Below are 16,594 nucleotides of genomic sequence, written 5' to 3'. Positions count from 1 at the left end.
ATGAGAACCAGGACTGGGACAGGCATGGTTAGACAGGGAGTGGCACCTGTTGGGAGGTGTGGGCTAGATAGTGGGGCTGATTAAGTTGAACTAGGTTTCAATGCCCATTGACATGTATGAGAGCTGAATAGAATGTGGGACAGACTGGACCAGTCTGCTCTACATACTGGCAAGCACAGGAACCAGGGCAGAGTCGAACCTGGTGGTGGTTAAATGCAGGTTGATCTGATCAAGCTTCAGCTCCCACTGCTTTGCGTGAGGACCAAGTGTGTGGTGGGTAGGATTGGGTTGGACTCCAACACTCATTGCTTTGTGTAGGAGACAGGGCTAGAAGCAGAACTGACCCAGCAATTGCAACTACCAGCATGTGTGTAAGCTGACTGGGGTGACTGTGCCAGACCCTGTATTGGCAAGCACATTCAAGAATCTAATCTGGGATGACTTCAAATGAAATTTCTTTTGAGAATCCCCCCAATCGAATGCCTATTGAGAACCAGAACCATAAAGAGAATTGGAGATTCCATGGTCTGTCCGTGGAGTGCATGTGTCAAAGCTGACCCTCCCTAATAGCTGAGACAGGGCAGTGGACAGCATATCCAGGTGCACATGGAGAACATGGTAGTACATTGGAGCCTGCCTAGGACACCTTGTGTCACATGAGAGGACAGAACAAATTGAGCAATTATCCCAGCCAAGTGTTGACAATAAAAATCTGGGCAAGTGGAGACGCTAAGGTGGACTAAGCAATCAGTGGATTCTGGAGAGATTTCATTGTGCTTGGAATGGTGAGATCAGCAGTAATTCAGAACTGTTGAACCTCTTGAGCAGCACCTTCAAAGCATGGGGGACCCTGGGATGGTGTAGGGTGGCTGTCCCCCATCCCAGTGTGCAGAAGCATTTGGGAGGCTGGATGTGGCTTCTCTCCTTCACCACTTTAAGATACAGGAAGGAACAAAGAGAATGTGGAGGACCTGGCGCAATAGCGTAGCCGATAAAGTCCTCGCCTTGAACATGCCTTGAACATGCCAGGATCCCATATGGGCATCAGTTCTAATCCTAGTAGCCCCCGCTTCCCATCCAGCTCCCAGCCTGCGGTCTGGGAAAGCAGTTGAGGACAGTCCAAAGCTTTGTGACTCTGAACCCGTGTGGGAGACCCAGGAAGAAGCTCCTGACTCCTTGCTTGTGATTGGCTCAGCTCCAACCATTGCAGCCGCTTGGGGAGTGAACCATCAGATGGAAGATCTTCCTCTCTCTCTTCCTCTCTGTATATCTGCCTTTCCAATAAAAATTAAAAAAATTTTTAAGCACCCACCTTCCTTGAGCCGTTGACCCTTATCACCCTAATTAATTATGTAAATATCAAAAAAATTAAGAGTGAAAAAAATAATCTTTATAGGGCCCAGTGTGGTATCCTAGTGACTAAAGGCTTTGCTTTACATGCACGGGGATCCTATAGAGCACCAGTTCTAATCCCAGCAGCCTCACTTCCCATCCAGCTCCCTGCTTGTGGCCTTGGAAACCAGTCAAGGACAGCCCAAAGCCTTTGGGACCCTGGACCCACGTGAGAGACCCAGAAGAGTATCTGTGCTTCTGGCTTTGGTTCAGCCCAGATCCGGCTGTTGTGGTCATTTGGGTGGTGAATCAGCAGACAGAATTCCTCTGCTGGGGTCTGTGCAGTGGGTGTTGAGGACACGAAGGTGTGTGGAGAACTGTTCCATTGCTGGCAGGGCTGCAAGGAATTTCCCGCTGTATGGTAGGGCTTGGCAGATGTCTCTCTAAACCACCTGAAGGCAGTTCCACCTTCCATTGCATGGACACCAGATCACCCTGCTGAAGAATTCTGTAATTTATTCAGGCATTGTTTACTGTGGAGGAGTTTGTTTTTTTTATTGTTAATGTGAGCTTGGAGGTTAATCTCCCTGATAACGGCAAAAGGGCCTTTTATTATTCCTGTTGTCTTTGTCTCTGCTGCCCCCATTTGATCATCCTTGATCTTTAGGTTCCCTTTTTGTGTGTGTGTGATGCATTTCTTCCATTAACTGAATCAAGATTAAGTTGTAGAATGGGGATTGTAGTAGTAATGTTACTGATTGATATGCACCATCTATTGACAACTTCTATTGAGAGCTTTAAGGTGAAACAAATGGCAGAATTGTTCTTGGATACACCCTCTTCACCATGACGTCAACAGTCTTTGCCAGAGCTTGTGAGGCTTTCTGTATAAATAAAGGGGACAGCTTTCTTGCATTTGTCCATTACGATCCTGAAATTGTAGTGGTCCATTTCTTTTCTCTACACCTACTCCACACACCCACAAACTTGGCTGGAGTTGGACTTAGGCATTCCTCTCTGTCTCTCCTCCTCTCTGTATATCTGACTTTCCAATAAAATTTCTTTCAAAAAGGAACCTCCTTTTGAAAAAAAAAATTAGGCGTTGGGCTGCGGGGCTTGGGTGAAGAGAGCTCTTGGCAACGTGGCAGCAGCTGGGGCGACCCCGCTTCCCATCCAGCTCCCTGCCTGTGGCTTGGGAGAGCCAGTAGATATCCTCTCTGTATCTCTGACTTCCTAATAAAAAATAGATCTTCCAAAAACAAACAAAACAAGTAAGTCAGGCCTTATGTAGACCACTTGGACCATGGGGAGGGGAGAGGAGAGCAGCCAACCAATCAGAAGCAAGTCAGTGCCCAGTGCTCCTGATGGGGGTGTGGCCTAGAAAACGGCGGTTACAGGAAACTGTCACTTCCGCAGCCAGCTACAGACATGGCACTTGCGCTGTCTTCGGAATAATGTCACCCAGTCCCCTGCCCTGTCTTCTGCTGCAGTCCTGAAAGATCTAGACCCTAATCTAGGCTCTGGCTTTTCCTTAGCCTTGGTGAAGGAGCAGGTATGTTGGAGGAGGAGTCTGAGTAGAAAGAACAGTTAGTTACTGAGCCAAAAGATGAGGGCGACTGGCAAGAAGACAGACATTGGAGCTGGGAGAAAGGGGGAAAGGTCAGGTTGGGAGTCAAAGTTCAAGTTTGTGCGTGTCTTTCTGTTGGAGAGCTGGAAGGCCATGTTAACCTCGTGCTATTCTCTAACTTACCCATTTCCTTTTGTCTCTTTTACAAGATCAGCCTTTCTCTCTCTCTCTCTTTTTCAGTGTTTAAATAGCAAGGGTCTATCTTTTTTGAGGGAGACACCAGAAAGCACTTGTAGAGAAAGCTGGTTTAATACATTGTGGTCTTTTATCTACCCGGGCCCCAGTGATGTGGGGCCAGGGACCGGGCAGCCCCGGTGGAGGTCACGGTCAGGGCTGCAGTGAACGGGACGTAGCCCAGAGGCACCAAGGGCACCGCCCTCCTGCACTGGCTGAGCTGCTGTGGGAGCCCGGACCCTGGAGCCAAGGGTGGCGGTGCGAGGGACGTTGAGGATGCGGCCACGCCTCCGAGGAAGAGGCCGAGGAGGAGGCGGAGGCCGGCTCAGGGTCCGAGGCAGAGGAGGACGTGCTGTGCAGTGGATACAGGGCGTCCGGCACCCGCACGCCGTCAACCCGGTCAAGCTCATGCAGTATCTGCTCCAGTGCCAGCTCATCAAGGAGCAGGACAAAGGGATGCTGAGCGCTTACCGCTTCTATACACCACACCGAGCACCTGGTGGACATCCTGCGTTGCAGTGGCAAGAGGAGCCTACCAGACCTTCCCGGAAGCCCCGGAGTTCAAATATCAGGGACGCTTTTTTTTTTCACATTTAAAAATACTTCATTTTGTTTTAGGATACAGTTCCACAGGCTCTGTGTTATCCCAAGGTCCTTCCTTCACCCATCAGGAACACTTTTCGCAGTTCATGAGCCGTGTTCCTGGATGAGGAGGGGTTCCAGGGTCTAGCCCAGTTCTTGATGACCGGGGTGCGGGCGGCTGCAGGACACTGGCAAGAGCCGGCAAGTGGTGGGGAGCCGGAGGAGCCAGCAGGGCTGGAGCAGCAGTTGTGGGAGCAACAGCAGACTCAGGAACGCTGCCAGCAGATGCAGGAGGACTGGGAAACAGCCTGTGCCTCAAGGATGACAACTATGTGATCGCCAGGCGTCTGGCCCAGCTCAGCAAGCAGAAGAACTCAGCCGTGTAGCCTAGCTGGGACCTGCAGCTGGCAGTGGACCCGCTGAAGCTCAATGTGAGCTGCCTGGAGGAGGAGTGCACGTTGCTGTGCAGGGCCTGGGAGCCGCTCCCTGGGACAGAGGAGATGGAGAAGGAGCCAGAGAGCGTGCTGAGAAACAGCAGCTGCTGGCATCACTGCGGGAGCTGCAGCAGCACGTGCAGCAGGAGGCGAGCCGGCGGAGGGTCTGGGGTTCCAAGTGGAACATGTTGGACGTTCTGGAACATGACTGGCAGAAGGCACAGAACAGCAGGCAGGAGCTGTACTAGACGCTGCTGGCAGTGCAGGGGGTGCTCAGTGGGCCAAGGAACTGTGCAACAGGTACCTGCAGGAGATGGAGGACCTGAGGCTGAAGCACTGCACATTGCAGGACTGTGACCTGCACAAGCACCGTGTGGCACACCGTGCTGGCCCAACTGGACCAGGCCATCCAGAGCCAGGACTGCATCCAACTGTAGTATTTCTAGAGCCTCATCAAGAAGGACCAGTACCGCAAGCAGGTGCGGGGTCTAGAGGCTGCCAAGGCTGCTCAGCAGCCTGGAGGCACTGCTGGAGGCGCAGCTGCAGAGGGACCAGCCTCAAGGCCTTGCCTCCTCTCATTCCTCATGTTCCAGGTCCTTCAGCAGCATGTCAGACGTCACAGGGAGTGTGACACTGAAGCCCTGGTCCCCAGGTATGTCCTCCTTCTCCTACAACGTGTGGCCTTTGGGAAAGCTAATAGGTGCTCTGTCCTGGCGCGGTGGCCTGGATCACCTCAACAGGTCTCTGATCATTGGAGTACCTGGCTGGAGCCCTCCTGGGGGACCAGAGTTTCCAGACAAGATCCCAGACTGCCTGCCATTCCTCGGGGACAAATGTTCTGGGGCAATCATGCTCAGGGTGCTGTCTGGGCTGGGGTCAACCAGCACAGAATCACAAGAGCCAAGAATGGAGGTAGCTGGCCATGGGGGTGTGTGCATGGAGCCAGAGACCCAGCATAGAACCCTAACCTGGAATCAGGAGTCCACACTCCCCTCCCTGCTGGACTCCCAGGCTTACCAGTCCTTCCATGAAGCCCTCAATGCCCAGGGGCTGAGTCCCTCTACATCCAAGACGACCTCAGCCTGCCCCCAGCAGATTAATCCCTCTGCCTTGTGCATGAAATCCAGGAGATCCTGCACCCGGTGGACTTAACGTAACAGCAGCAATAGGACTAGTGCTGCACATGAGTGGACCCCTCATGCTGCAGGGCCTGGATCAGGGCACCATTCCCAATTACAAGAGAGCCCAGCAGAGTCTGGATGCCCAGGAGAAATGTCTGTCTTTTACCCCCACTGAAGCCCTAGAGTAATCTGAAGAAGCAAGTCCTGGACCAACTGTGGCTGGTGAAGCCCAAGTCTGGGGGTTAGAGGTAGAGGCAGCATGGGGGACTCTCCAGGGCAGCTGCTGCTGGAGCCCTGTCCAGATCCCAAGCGGAACCTGAAGACCTACAGCTTGGTGTGGCCACTGTTGGTATCTGCCCTGCTGCCCGTGGTGCTGCTACTTGAGTTCCCAGCACCCCAGCTCATCCACAACCTGCTGGACCTGCCCAGCTCCCTGCTGGACTTACAAGTGTGCCCAGGGGAAAGCCTGTCTGGGGAGAAGCAGGGTACACTGTCCATGCCTGGAGCCCCAAGGCCCAGCCCACCACCCCCGGGCTGGGTGCCAGGATCCGTGCCATCCAGGAGACGGTTGGGAAGAAACACTCTCTGCTGGAGCAGGGCACATGGGACATGCGGACACTGGTCCACGATGAGGTCTAACCATCATCATGCAGGTGGAAGTCACCGAGAAGAAAGTGCAAGAAGTCTGGGGCTGCTGAGCCAACCAGGCTGACTGGACTCAGAGCTGCTGCCGTACCAGTGCCACAGCTTGGAGCAGGTGCTCCATGGGCTGCCTTGTTCCTGGGTGCAGGTGCCAGGTTCATGCAGAGGACCTGGTCAAAGGGAGTCCTCAGCCACATTCTGCAGGAGCAAGCCTGCCTTCTGTGGGTGGAGCGAGGCAGCAGCCGAGGCTGTCAGAGCAGCATTGAGGCCCGAGGCCTGAGGAAGCCAAGCCTTTGGATGGCATCTGAACTCTCAAGCCTCATTTCATGCATGGCCTTCGGGTGCCAGTGGGAGCTGGGACGTGGTGCTCATTTCTCAGACTCCCTGCCATGGAGGCCATGCTTGCACCCTGTGTGCACAGGTCACACACTCCCACTTCTCACGCGCAGGCTCAGGTCTGACTGGTCCCTGCCCCAGGCCTTGCATGTCTTTGGCCTGTTCCTACAGAACTTAAGGCTGTGGCATTTCTTGTGTGAGCCAGCACCACACTGAGCCTGTGTGGCTTCCTCCTCTGTGGCCGCCTTTGCCTGGCTCCTCGCTTGGATGTCCCCGGTTCTCCCCTGTGTAAATGTTGTGTTCTCACCCAGGGACGTGTGGGCGCTATCACACGTGTGTTCCCACTGACCATGTGTCACAGCGACTGTCCCCCACCCTGCATCTTGTCCTGCCAAGAGTGTGGGTGGGGCTGTACCCAGAAGCAAGGTACATGGCTCATTTGCGGGCCTCTCCCACTGGGAAGCTGCACATTACAAATCATTAAACTACTGTTATTGCTATAACTCACAAGTAATGATATTTATTCTTTGTTGTAATTTCTTTAGCACTGCTTGGGTCACACTCTGGCATCCATTCTTACGTGAAGGTTCCTGATACTCTTTCTCACCACTCTAGCGATGCATTGGTATATTGTTGTATGTCCATTAACTTCATGGTGATGAAAGTTTGCTATTATTCTCCCTGTTGTGGGCTGTGTATACTGCTCTGTATTTAAGGGGATGTATAGTGTAAGTGTAGTGAAAACGGATATGCCCAGAGGTGGAGACAGAGAGCAGTATGTCTCTATGCATACAGAACAAGGATGGACTCCCAGTGAGATGGCTGAAGATGTTCTGACAGTAAGTGCTGGACTCTCCGATTACGTCCATGCCTACGTTGTTGGGAGGCACTTCAGTGGCAGCATGATGGACTTATCAATGTTCATGAAAGACACCCATTGTAAAACTGAAGGGGGAGTGGGGCGGGGAGAGGATTTAGAGAGGGGGAAGGGAAATTCCAAAGCCTGTTAAACCATGTCAAAACAAAATTAAAAAAAATTAAATAGAATGTGGTCTTTACACAGGGAGCTTCAAATTCAGAGGAAGACTGAATATAAACAGGCCAAAAAACAATCAAAGATATCTGTGTAGAAAAGAAGCCACATAACTTTATGGATACCAAGTGCCACCATCACCCAGAAAAACAGTCACCATGTCCAGGGTTGCCCTGCTGGATTTCATGACGTCTGGACACCATCCCTTGAAGTTCATCTTCTTCTTTAGACTCTTCTAAAATCTGAGTTCAGATATAGATAAATGTTAGGAGAAATTCATTAAAAAAAATTAGGAAAATTCCAGAAAAGATGTAATCAATTCCTAATGCTCTTTCTCACTTTTATGTATTACTGAGTTTTCCTTACACCAGAGTGAAACAGAATTCTCCTTCATTCAGAAAACTCTTTTCTAAGATTTTTTTTTTATTTGAAAGGCAGAGCTACAGGGAGTCAGAGAGATCTTCCATCCACTGATTCACTCCCAACAGACTGAAACAGCCAGAGCTGACTCAGGCTGCATCGAGGAGCCAGATTTCATCCGGTTCTCCACATGCATGTAGGGGCCCAAGCACTTGGGCCAGCCTCTGCTGCTTTATCAGGCATATTAGCAGAGAACTGAATGGGAAGTGGAGTGGCCTGGACTCCAGCTGGTGCCCATGGGGGAAGTCGGCACGGCTGATGACGCCTTAGCCCACTGTGTCACAGCACCTGCTCCAGGAAACTCTTCCCTGATGTATATTACAGCTCCTTTCAGCTGCTTGCTGTCATTGAAGGAATCTTGGTGCTTTTATGTTTCCTTGCACTCACTCATTTCATGTTCTGTTTCTAAAGATTGTTTATTTGAAACAATTAGAGAGGCAGAGAAATCTTCCATCCATTGGTTCACTGCCCCTCACCTCCGCCACTGGCCACAAACACAGGGCTGGATCAGGCTAATCCTAGGAGTCAGTAGCCAGGAACTTCATCCAGCTCTCCATGTGGGTTACTAGGGCCCAGGCACTTGGACCACCTTTCCTTGCCCTCTGGGTGCTTTAGCAGGAAGCTGGATAAGGAATGGGGCAGCTGAGACTTTAAGCAGTATTCAATGGGTTACCAGCATTGCAGGCATAGCACAACCCACTACAACACTGGCCCCATGCTGTATTCTTGACTGTGACAGAATCGGCCAAACAATTGATGAGGGTTTTGTGACGATGTCTTGAACGTGTTCTTACATTAAACACGTTTTCTGTAGGTCACAAACATCTTCAAAGTGGCATAAGGCATATGAGTGGATGTAGTGCATAGTAGAAAGAACATGGTTTCTAAAGGCTCCCAGACCTGACTTTTCCAGCTATGGAACCTAAGGCGAGCTGGTATCATTAAGCTTCTTTTACTAAGTCCATAAAATGGAGATCGGCTGTGCCTCTCAGTGCTGTTTCAAGGTCTCAATGAGGTCATCTATGCGGAATGTTTCACAAGTTAAGGCTTTAAAATTGGTGGTATCTACAGAAAACGAATATCACTACTAATTTTCTAATATTCCAAAATTTAAAGTCCGGGCCGTCTTCAAATAGAAACATATGTTGTTCCTATGAGTGCTTTTAAGAATTCTCCTGTGCGAGTATTCGTTTTAGACACCTATTCCATTTAGATTCATGAGCAGATAATTTTCTAGTTCTACTGCTACTTTTGTTATCTTAATCCCAAAATGTATCTACTATATATGCTGAGTGATTAGAAATTTAGAAAAATGTGTCCATGTCCTCAAATTACCCTATTTAAAGCAAGAGCATCTTAGCAATGATCTTATTCATCTTCCCACTAAATGCGAGGAACCCCTGTACCTCACAGGCAGTCGGTCATCCATCATTTCCTAAGACTGTCCAGCTGGAACTTTCCTCATTAGATTGTATTTGCCACCCAGGACTTGAGGGTCATTCTTAATTTCTTTCTTTTTATGTTATTATTCATAACTTTAATTTTAATATTGTTTACATAGTTGAGAGCGATGCATATCCGTGTGGGTCTATAATTAAGGAGGGTTGAAGTGTAGAGGAAGGTCCGTGAGATAAATGTTTCAGTTCTTTTTTCCTGTGTCCCGGAGTGGGGGTGATTGGAAGGGAGCCTTAGAGACCCGGATGCGGTAAGAATGCTCCGGGGATCTGCTTGTGTGGTCTTGATAGCGCAGCAACATTGTTGGCTTCATTGCTCTAAGGCTGAGAAAGTTGGCCAAGGTCTATTGCCTGCCTGACTCGTCTGCTTCAGTGAATCCATAGACCCAGACATGAGAGTTGTTTAGTTTGTTCTTCTTTCCACCTTTGGGTGAGGCGCTCCACATCCTCTTGGCCTAGATGAGCTGGCTGTTATGTCCCCTGTGTGCATCTGGACATGCTGTCCACCGCGCAGGCAGCAGCAACTGAGGAGGCCCAGTCCTGATACATACACTCCAAGGCTGGACTACACACCTTGTGATTTTCCCTGTGCCTGAGATTTGAGTCCAGTGATCTAGTTGGGGAGTCCCTCAAGAAACCCCACTTGGGGTGACCTCAGACTTGACTCCTGTGAGTGTCAGCTAGTACAGGGTCAGGTTCGGTTGGTTACCTGCGCCTACCAGTGCACATACGGTAGACTCAGCTGCCTGGTCAGTTCTGCCCCAAGCCCGTCTCTCATGCAAACTGATGGGTGCTATGGCCTAGCCCAGCCCCGCCCACCACAGGTCTGACCCTCACACACACACCAACAAGTGCTGCATCTAGTCAGGGCAACCCTCAATGACCCCCAGCAGGCCTGCCTCCAGCCATGGTTTTTGTACTTGTCAGCAGATATTGTAGTTTAGTCGGCCCCTCCGGCATCCCTTTCCGCTCTTCTATAGTCCCATGGGTGCTAAGGACTGGCCCAGCCTGGCCTGCCCCCATGCCCAGGTCTCAATGTTACCAGCAGGAGCAGAGGCCTAGCAGGGGAGTCCCCAAAGTCCCTACCAGATCTGATCCCAGCCCCAGATCTTACACATGCCTGAAATGGCTCAACCTCAGTCCCAGCTCTCACCAGCAGGTATTATAGCCTACCCTGGCCTGGCCTGGCCCAGATCCGGCTCTCATGTCAACCAGCAGCTGCTGTGGCCTTGCCCAGCCTGTCCCTGCAGGTCATTCAAATGGAGCAACAGACACTAAAACTAATCTACTTTCTTTGCAGTATTAAAGAAAGCATAACAGCCTGTGGTGCTAAGGCTGAAAAGGTTCATAGTATGGTTGTTAGATAAAAACCAACATTTTGAATATAATATAAGGGAAATTATTCATTATTTATTTAAAATTCAAATGTGGGCATCCTACATGTTTGTTTACACAATCTGGCCATCTTATAGTTGATAGCCAGAGAACAAAGTTTGAGATGCTGGTGGTGGAGGGGGAAGACAAAGCAGGGCGGGAGAGGGAAGAACAGCTCAGCTCTGCTCAGGCCTCAGGTTAGGGACTGCTCAGCAGCCAAGCCTACAAAAGACATATTGTTTAAGGGCTTTTAGTCTTGAAAAGTAACTTCCTCAAAAATAACTTTCCTTTCCCTCTCCCATGAACTTTACTTGCTTAGCCAAATGTTGGCTTAGCCAGATTTTAATGTCAGGCAGGAAGGAGTAACATTCTTTAATTGTTTGTTTGTTTAAAGATTTATTTATTTTTACCGGAGAGACAGATTTACAGAGAAGAAGAGAGAGAGAAAGATCTTCCATCCACTGGTTCACTTCCCATATGGCTGCAAATAGCTGGAGTTAAATTGATCTGAGATCAGGAGCCAGGAGCCTCCTACAGGTCTCCCGCACGGGTGTAGGTCCCAAGATTTTGAGCTGTCTTTTGTTGCTTTCTAAGCAACAAGCAAGGAGCTGGATGGAAGAGGAGCAGCTGGGACACCAACTGGGACCCACATGGGATCCTGACACTTGTAAGAAAAGGATTAGCCAATTGACCCATCATGCTGGGCCCAGGAATGTTTTTTTGTTGACTACAAAATTTGCATTAGACTTTGCATGGGGACCTATGTCTCCTATGTACCCCACCACCTTCACATTTCAATCCAAATTTTAGAAGGCATTTTAACTAGCATTTTAACCCAAATGTCACCATCGTCTCCTGACTTCCCATTTTCAATCTCTCCCGTCATTCCGCAGGTTCCAGAGTCAGTGAACTTCCAATTAAATATGCAGATTAGACTCATGCATCTGGCTCAGATTTGGGCGGTTTGTTACCTTAAAACTCCATGACAGCTACCATGGCCGGTACACATGAGATAGAGCTTAGTTTAGTCTCAATAGTACCCCCGAAAAAACACAAGAACCTCAAATCCTACACTTGCCTACCAATATGGCTGGAGCTTAAAAAAAAAAAAAAAAAAGATTGATGGTAGCCAAGTACCAGCTAGGATCTGCAGCATCTGAACTCTCATGCTTTAGTGGGTATATCCATTACATATTCTTTGGCCCAGCAGTTTCACTGCTAAATGAAATACCTGAAAGAAATGAACACAGATGTTTAGCAAAACATTTGCGCAACAATGTTCTTGGCAGCATTATTCCCAATAGCCTGAGACAGGAAATAAGCCACAGCCAATCGTGGTCAATAGCAGCATAGAGAAATACTTCATGGTACAATCAGATCTCTGACTCCAATGTAGTGCTGAACAACTATTCTTTAAAATACACCTTTTTTTTTGGATGATGTTTACATAGTTGAGAAAGACGTGGACCACACTGATTAGTGTGGGGAGGGTCAAGGAATAGTGGAAAGTGGATGAGACAATTGTTCCAACTTTTTTGCCCTGTATCTGGGGGTGCAGGGAGAGAAGGGGAGAGGGTTGCTTCTAACAGCTTAACCACATCAGTGCCTGGGGTTGGGGAATGGCCACTCAGTGTCATCTCAGGGTCCCTGATGTGGAGCAATTACTGATAAAACAACATGGATGCATATTATAGCTGAAAAATCAAACACAGATGATATAGTGTGCATACATTTACCTAAAATTTATAAGTTGATAAAGATGAATCTGTGGCATCAGGAGAGGAAAAGGGGCTTGTGGCTGGATAGTGACGTAAGGAATGCTGGTAATTACAGGGTCTCCCCTACAGATTCCTTTAGTACCCCGTTGCTGGAGGGGATGAGCCTGCTGCCCACCACCCAGCCTCCTGGCCGGCAAGAGACAAACAGACAGACAGGGGTTCTGTCTAAGCAATTCCAATTTATTGGGGGAAATTCAATTTCTTACATAGGGTAAAGAATAGCCTCAGGCCGGGAATTTGGGGAATTCCAGGAGGGGAGAAACTAGGAGCCAATTCCTAGGAGCATGACTGCGGAAGCCACCTCTCATAGGCCATGGGTAGGTGAGCGAGATGGCCTTGGTCAATCAGTATTTCCTTGGAACTACGTGACTCCTGTCCTGGTTCACACTCAGGGCTCTGTCCTTGGCCTTTTTCTTGCCCATCAGTGACCTGGACTGTTAGTCGCCATCTTGTTGACTTAGTGAGCCCCACAGTAACGTTCTTTGTCTTTCTATGAGTGAGTGTTGCATGAATTTGTTTATGGTAATACAGTCTATACACTTGTGATTTGTGCGTTTTCTCTGCTTGTATAATGTGTTTCTACAAAAATTTTCTATAAACATTCACATTTAGCAAATCTAGATTTCCACATTGTATATGTATGCACTTGATTTTGTCTTAAAAGGAACCAAACTTCTAAATACGGTGCTTTGAGTGCATTCTTCTGAAATGTCATTGTTATTTTCGTTAAAGTGTTATTACTCTAGGATCCAGATCCCATCATTTAGTACCATAGTTTTCCCTCTGATCGTGCAAGTGTACCTCCAAAATTTCACAGAGTGTGGGGCCGGTGCTGTGGCGTAGTAAGCCTCCACCTGCAGCTCCAGCATTCCCAACTCCTGGCAGCCTCCATTCCACTCTGCTTTCATAAATTTGTCATAAAATGGAAAGATCACATAGTGGTTGTTTTCCTGGGCCTAGATTATCTTACTTAGAATCATGTTCTTCAAGTTCATTCATGTTGATTCAAATGACACAATTTCTTTAAAACCGAAAAACATTTTATTTTCTTAATGTATATGTTTTTTGGGTTTTTTTTTTTTTTTGATAGACACCTTGATTTGTTTGGATCAGTGATGCTGCAGTGGACATGGGAATGTAGAAATCTTTTCCACATTCCGATTTCATTTCCTCTAGGTTTATATGCAGAAGTAGGATTGCCACATCACATAGTGGCTCTATTTTTAATTTTTTGAAACGCCTCAATGCTGTTTCTCATGATGGCTCTATTTCTAATTATATCGTTATCAGATCCCTCTAGCACGCTTTCAGAATTTCCCTTTACACTGACACTGGAACACTAGTAACCAGCTCTATTTTCTTCATTCCACCAATTCTGTGTTTTACCCACAAAGATATGGGAAACTTGGCCAAATACCTTATTAAAGTCAAGATTACTAGAGTACGCCAAGAAATCTGCAGAAGGGGCTGGCACGGTGGCACAGCAAGTCAAACTGCTGCCTGTAGTGCCAGTGTTCCATGGAGGAGCTGATTTGAGTCCCAGCAGAGGCACTCCTGATCCAGCTCCCTGCTAATGTGCCTGGGACAGTAGCACAGGATGGCCCAGGTGCCTGAGTCCCTGCTGCTTTTGTGGGAGTCCTGCAAGAAGCTCCTGGTTCCTCACTTTGGATAGGAGCTCCAGCTATTGCAGCCATTTGGGGGAGTGAACCAGGCAATGGAAGGTCTCTCTCTCTCTCTCTCTGTATGCATGTAACTCTACCTTTCAAATAAATTCATCTTTAAAAATTTTAAAGTTTGCCAAAAACATGTGTTATGGGAAAACTACAAATGTACTTAAATGATTGGCGTCAAAAAAAACTTTTTTTTTTAAAAAATGTTGTCTTCATTTATTTGAAAGGCAGAAATACAGAGAGAAAAGGAGAGACGGAGAGAAATCTTTCATCTGTGGATTCACTCCCCAGATGGCTGCAACAGTTGCGGCTGGGCCAGACAATCCAGGAATTTGTCCAGGTCTCCTTACATGGCTGCAGGGGTCCATAAACTTGGGGCATCCTCTCTGTCCTCCGAAGCAATGTATGGGAAACAGTATAGGTAGTGGAATAGATGGAACCTGAACCAGCACCTATATGTAATGTCTGTGTTGCAGGTGGAAGTTTAATCTGTTAAGCTACGATGCTGGTCCCATAAACATCTTTTAATTTCATTTTCCATGAACTTTTTGAAGTACCTTCATAATTCCTATCATTTTCTTGATTTAAAAGTATAATAACCCTTCCTCCCCACCCCCGAAAAAAGGTTAATTTACGCTTGGCTCTAAATCTGCTGATTGCTTTTATCTGCCCCTTGCCATTCTAAACAAGCGTGTATTGTTGAGTGTGGTGAGTGCTGAGGATGCTCGCACATGGTCCAGCTCTCTCCTGCAGCACACAGGGTGGGACTGTGCTTTCCCACCTGTTGAAGTTCCAAGTGTTCACAACACTACTTTGATCAGTGCCATGAATAGAAACGAACTGTGTCATTCTGGGGGGAGAACGAATCTGCTCCTCCCCGTGTCCTGTGGCTTGGCAACCAGACTCTCCCAGTCCAGACCCCAAGGTGAGCAGCAACGGAAGAGACTTCAGCTAAGGTGTCACGGACGTGTCGCGAGCAAGAAATGAAGAAGCAAGAAGCCACTGTTATTTCAAACCACCGAGGTTTGGGAATCACTTGTTAGTGCCACATAATCTGGATTATTCTGACAGATAAATCATACTATGATGTGTTGCATTTACCAGTTTGTGTTTTCTGGAATCCACAGGCAACCTCACCTTTCGCAATTCAGGCGAGTGTGCGCATCTATGGTTTTCTGTAGAATCTCTTGTTCTCCATATTTTTGGAGATCGCTCACATTCCATCCATCGGCCCTTCATTCTCTGCAGACGTAAGTGATTTGGGACAAGCCAACTGGAATTGACCTAAAATGACTGCGACTTCACCACTGCTCTCCGAGCTTGGACGTCAACGCTTTCTTAGCAATGTCTGTTCCACTTTTCAATTCTCTGTGCCGGAGAAGGCAGAAACAAGAAGCCTAGCGTTCATATTTAGCCTTTTTTCTTATTTTGTTCATATTAATGTTTCAATAAAACTTTAAAATCCCTCTAGATTTTCTTAACGTTAGTGTTTTCCCCTAAGTATTGGTTTATTCTGAGCTTTCTTTTGTCCTTCTGAAATGAATCACATAGCACTTCCCAAATCCACAGCTTGAAAAACAAAATTTATTTTTTATGAGCTATCATCAATGGTTCCTGGTACATGTTGAGGGGCTCAGTGAGTTTCAATGTTACTCTTATGTTCAAGCCTTACATAATTCTCCTCTGATTTTTGTTCTCATTCTAACATTTGAGTTTACTAAGGTTTTTCTTTTTAACACCTACCCAATATCTAACATTTAGTGCTCATTTTTAGAAGTTTCTGTACATTTTAAAGTTAGTCTGTTTAGTCACATTTTTCCTGACTTCTGTCAACAAATGCTTTCTTAATTCTAAGGGACGCGTGTGACTGTCTCACTTCTTCCTTGTAATATTTAGTGTATCCCAGTGTGACACAAGTCTGGTTGAATTACTATCCAGTCCTTCTGTAATGATCAGAATTAAACCAGAATAACAACTCTTGTCTTTTTATATCCTCCTGTCTTGTGTATCAATTGTTCCAAGAAGCAGGGTTGCTCTGAAAATGCTGGAACGCTATTTCTGTCTGTGCTACTTAAGCATGATGTTTACTTTCACGCATGAGCATTTAAACTGCTAAAAAAATGCTTAGGAAATCCTCATTTTCTCAGACCTAACTGGGCAACAAATTCAGATATGCAAAGTTCTTCCCTCTTCCAGTTTAAGGCCTCCCACCCTCTTCAGCTCACACCCTCTCTTTATCTCCCTCATCCTCTTGAACTCTTTCTGTATGTTCAACGTTATATCCATATACTTAATCCCCTGTGTACAGTGCTCTAACACTCAGGACCCACTTACAGTCATACACATAAGGTCATAGCTACACTTTTTTTTCCAAGTAAAGCAGGCAGGGGGAAAAGAGATTCAAGGCAAGGAAAAGGAGCAAGGCCACGTGAGGACAGAAAGACAAGGGAAGGCGTGTGGCCAGAGTGAGCGATGCTGCTGGCTGCCCTCCACCAGGACGTGCACAGTAAGGGCTAGCCCTTCACGGAAACTGTGTGCCAATTTAGTTCCCCTCTTCCATTTCTCATTCATATGACAGTTGTTTAGTTTAGAGGTTCAATCTGTTAAGAGTTTGTCT

At 47.5% G+C, this 16,594-nt stretch overlaps 1 pseudogene; it reads left to right on the top strand.

Moving 5' to 3' along the window:
- Window positions 1-2,178: 2,178 nt before the first annotated feature.
- Window positions 2,179-8,542, top strand: LOC121171530 (annotated as a pseudogene).
- Window positions 8,543-16,594: the final 8,052 nt, after the last annotated feature.

Source organism: Ochotona curzoniae, unplaced genomic scaffold, assembly GCF_017591425.1.
Source record: "Ochotona curzoniae isolate NIBS_2020 unplaced genomic scaffold, NIBS_Ocur_1.0 scaffold_2683, whole genome shotgun sequence".
NCBI classification, from domain to species: domain Eukaryota; kingdom Metazoa; phylum Chordata; class Mammalia; order Lagomorpha; family Ochotonidae; genus Ochotona; species Ochotona curzoniae.
Note: the sequence above shows the minus strand (reverse complement) of the source record. Positions and strands in the feature narration are given on the sequence as shown.